Below are 5117 nucleotides of genomic sequence, written 5' to 3'. Positions count from 1 at the left end.
TTAAAGATAGAAAATATCAAAGTATCGTCAAAACTCAATATGTGGGCCTCGTAAGAAAACCCTAAACAAGGCTTTAAATAGTTCACCCTAATTATGGGAATAAAATAATAGAATTCAGAAATCCCGCGGATTAGGTGACGACATTTGTGATAGCCTATCAGGAGGCTGACGACTTATCATAAATATCGTTAGCTCCTCTTTGCTTTTGGTATTCGCTGCCTTGGCTGAAGATGGTTTTGATGACCTATCAGCTCCTTGATGACTTATCATGAATGTTATTATGTCTCTACCTCAGCTATCATATTCTGCCTTAGGCTGACGCTAATTTTGACGACCTATCAGCTCCTTGATGGCTTATCACAAAATGTCATCATAACTATCAACTAAGGTCCACTCTCTGTCTAAGGCTGGTAATGAACATGATAACTTATCACAGGGCTAATGAATTATCAGAAATGTCATCAGCCACACTTCTCTTCTTTTTGCTTTAGATTTTAAGTTTTTTGCTTCCATCCTTGTTGGTTCTTTAGTATCTTAGCTTCTACTGCAAAATCAAAGATAAAACAATCAAAAATGAAAAAATTTTCTTAATACTGTCTAATTATTCTTAGTTAAAAGCCTTAAATATGTTAGCATCAGCTCACACATCAGGTGCTAATCTTCTTAAAATTTCTCTCTATCATACTCAGTTTCAGTTGGGCATCATGTTCATGTCAGTCGTGCATTTACAAATCAATTTAGTCATGCATTCCATGCATCTGATAAGCTTTTTCAGTGTGTAAGCTCATTCCATTAGTTTTTCTCAGCTTAACCAGTCTAATTCGAAGATGAATGATCCTAAGGGGGAGATATTGTAATTCCCCATATTTCCCTAGCATAATCTAAGTCCCAATACATGAGTATTCATATATAAAATTTTCGAAATACTCTTTAATTTTTAGTCTAGTTCCTACCATTACATATGAAATTCAATTAGCTTTCCAACGATATAAAATTCACCCGAATCTGATAATCGGGTAAGAAGTTATGGCGATTTTAAGTTCCAGTTGTTAAACACCATCTTTTTGACCCTTAGCGCGTCGCAGAGACAGTCTAAATAAAAACTATCAGTCTCCAGTGTGGTACCATGATGTTGGCGCATCACACCAAGGGCCCAGTTCATGTTTGGCAATTTTCAGTAGAGCCTCCGAATTATGGCGCATCGCGGAGGTGGCCAAAATGGCATTCCAGTGAAGTAACGTGATCTTACCGCGTTGCGCCATCATCCAGTTTCCCAATTGTCCCTTTTCCAGTGTCTTGCTGTGATAGTGGCGCATCAATCTAAGGCAAAAAATCAAGATCTTCAGTTTCCAGCTTGCATTTTTAAATTCATTTAGGGGTATTTGGGTCTTTTTCCTAAGCCCTAAACTCATCCTAAACATGAAATTTATCCCCTAATTGACCTAACTACTCATCATTATTCAATTCCTCTAAAATTAAAGATCCCCTTTCAAGAACAAAAAACCCTAGCTCTCAAATTCAAGGCCAAATCTCAAGAACTCTCCATCAATCCCCTCAAATTCATTAACCTAGGTATGTTAGATGTTCATCCATGGGTCCCTTTTACCCATGGAGTCCAAGTATCCTATTTAAATTAAAAAATTGTAATCTTTTTAAGTTATTTGATTTTATATTGTGATTTAACCCATGAATCTCCATGAACTATGATTTTACACCATGTTTCAGTGAAATTGTTGTTGTTACTCAATTCTCCATGTTTTAATGTTATCATTACTTGAATTAAATCATGATTTAGTATTATTCATGTTGAATTCATGCTCTTACGACATGTTCCATGACATTCCTATGATTTGATCAAACCATGAACTCCAAGTGTTTGATAAAATGCCTACAAGAGTGATTGATTTAATACAAGCCTTCATGCTTTGTCCTCCAAGCTTTAGTATCATTTTACTATTATTGTTTTTGAGTCCTGGGGGTGTTAAATACCCGTAAACCATAGATTTTTACTTAGTCTAGTTCTATTATCTTCAGAATAACTTCAGAATACATCATGAGCATTACTAGATCAGCCAGTCAAACTAAAAAATAGTTAGTAACTCAATGTCATTCAGTTGGGAGTAGGATTTAGCACCGAATGAGTGTAGGGATCACTACAAGAAAAACAACCTCTAAGGAAAGGAAATGTAGTCCCTAAATGTCCAAATCTGGTCGTAAATGCTCTATTAAGACGGGAAAATACTGGTCGCGGCTCGTCCTAATAGCCTCCTTCGCTAAAGGTCTATTGCAACGAGGTACTCTAGCTGGTCGTTAAATGTAATTAGAGACGGTAACGTATCCGGTCTTAAAAACTCTTTTAGAGACTATATATCTAGTCCCAAATAGATGATTTTCATCTTTAAAGAGTAGTTATTTTCTGTTCACTAAATATTTTTTGCGATAAGTAACCACCTAAATTAATCTATCATGACAAGCAACTAACTCGTCCTTGATTAACCTTTAGAGACGAGCAACTAACTCGTCCTAGATTAACATTTAAAAATTAAACATTCATATCTCTAATTTACTACCAATGTTACATCCTGAAACTTCATATCATAAAAGTTATATATTTCATTGCTAAATATAAAATTGCTATTGAAAATGTCAAAGGATGATAAATATAGTTTCAATATTGGCTAAACCAAAAAAACTTAACTAATTAACATCCCGAGCTAATAGCAATAGTTTCAATATTTGCAAAACAAAAAAAAACTTAAAAAATTAACTTCCCGAGCTAGAATATGATGTTAAGTTTTACAAAACGTTCTTAGCAAAATAATAATGGGCTTGTGCATTTTCCAAACTTGCATCTTCCCTTGTAACTTTAATCTTCAGAAATTTGCAAGAACAAATTTTGCAAAGACAATGAATAACAGTTGATATAAGACATGAACATAAGGAAAACTGTTACCTTGAGCTGAGTCTGAGTTTGCGGAGAAAAGGTGAGGATACTTCTCCGCATATCTGCTTCTGCTTCCCAAGTAGCTCCCTCAACGGACTGATTTCGCCAAAGAACTTTGACAAGAGGAACATCTTTGTTCCTCAGTTTGCGAACCTGAAAATCAAGAATTTCGACTGGGATTTCATCATAAGAGAGGTGTTCCAGACAACAATGTCCTCTATTGGGACTACTACTTCTGGGTCACCTATTCACTTCTTTATCAAGGAGACATGAAACACTGGGTGCACTAAAGCTAAGTCTGAAGGCAACTCAAGCTCATAGGCTACCTTTCCAAAATGGCTGAGAATTCGGTAAGGACCGACATATCGGGGAATGAGTTTTCTCTTCTTGCCAAACCTCTTTACCCCTTTCATAGGACAGATTTTCAAATACATATAGTCACTAATCTCAAACTCGAGATCCCTTATTTGCACAGCAGTATACGATTTCTGTCTGCTCTGAGCTGTCTTTAGCCTTTCCCTGATCAACTGAACTTTTTCTATGGCATCAGATAACAAGTTAGTCTCTATCACTGCGGCCTCACCTACTTCAAACCAACCAATAGGGGATCTACATCTTCTCTTATAGAGCGTCTCAAACGGAGAAATCTAAATGCTGGAATGATAACTGTTATTATATGCAAACTCAATCAATGGTAAGTGGTCATCCCAACTACCCTTAAAGTCAATGATGTATGCTCTTAACATATTTTCTAAAGTCTCGATTGTCCTTTTAGCTTGACCATCTGTCTAAGGGTGAAAGGTTGTACTAAGTAAAACTTGGGTACCAAGACCCTTTTGGAAGGCTTTCCAGAAATAAGAGATGAACTGCGTACCTTTATTTGAAATGATGGACAACGAAACTACGTACAATCTGACCAACTCTCTAACATAGATCTTGGCATAATCCTCGACTGAATAAGAGGTATGAACTGGTAAGAAATACACTAATTTGGTCATTCTTTCTACTATGACACAAATCAAATCATGTTGGCAGCGAGTACGGGGCAAACCCATCACAAAATCTATGTTCACTTCCTCCCACTTCTACATGGGAATGCTGAACTCTTGCATAGACCCATTAGCCTTATGATTCTTAATCTTGACCTGCTGATATGTGGAGCAATTAGCCACAAACTATGCAATGTCTCTCTTTATCCCACTCCACTAATAGACCTCCTGTAAATTACGGTACATCTTAGTGGCCCTTGGGTGAATCGAGTAACATGCTCCATGCGCCTCTACAAGAATCCTCTGTCTCACTCCATCAACACATGACACACATAGTCTATCCTGGCAGTGTAACACACCATCTTCCCCTTAGAAGAAAACCTCTACTTTTTTATCTCTGACTGACTCTTTTAGTTTAACAAAATTAGGATCTCTGTTCTGCTTTTCTTTTACCTCAGAAACCAAAGAGGATTCTAAACTATTTTGCACCCACACGCTACCCTCTACTGAATCGACTAAGCGGACACCTAGTCGGAAAAGCTGATGAACTTCCTGAACTAACTTCTTTTTAGCATCCTCCACATGTGTAAGACTACCCATAGACATCCTACTGAGAGCATCAGCCACTACATTGGTCTTGCTTGGATGATACAGAACATTATGTCAGAGTCTTTCAATAACTCTAACCACCTTCTCTGACGTAGGTTCAAGTCTTTCTGAGAAAATACATACTGCAAGCTCTTGTAATCTGTGAACACGTCAATATGTACCCCATACAAATAATGCCTCCAAATCTTTAAGGCAAATACAACAACTACTAACTCAAGATCATGAGTGGGGTAATTATTTTCATGGATCTTAAGTTGTCTAGAGGAATAGGCTATGACTTTACCTCTCTGCATCAAAACACACCCCAAACCAACTCTAAAGGCATCATAATACATAACAAATTCATCTGAACCATCTGGTAAAGTCAAAACTGGGGTTGTAGTAAGTCGAGTCTTCAACTCCTGAAAACTCTTCTCACAAGAATATGGCCACTGGAATTTGACTTTCTTTTGAGTCAATTTGTACATGGGAGATGCAATGGACGAAAATCCGTCAATAAACCGTCAGTAATAGACAGCCAAACCCAAGAAACTCCTAATATCTGATAGAGAGATAGGTCTGGGCCAGTTCTTCAC

Source organism: Capsicum annuum, chromosome 4, assembly GCF_002878395.1.
Source record: "Capsicum annuum cultivar UCD-10X-F1 chromosome 4, UCD10Xv1.1, whole genome shotgun sequence".
NCBI lineage: Eukaryota > Viridiplantae > Streptophyta > Magnoliopsida > Solanales > Solanaceae > Capsicum > Capsicum annuum.
This window is presented reverse-complemented; position numbering follows the sequence as displayed.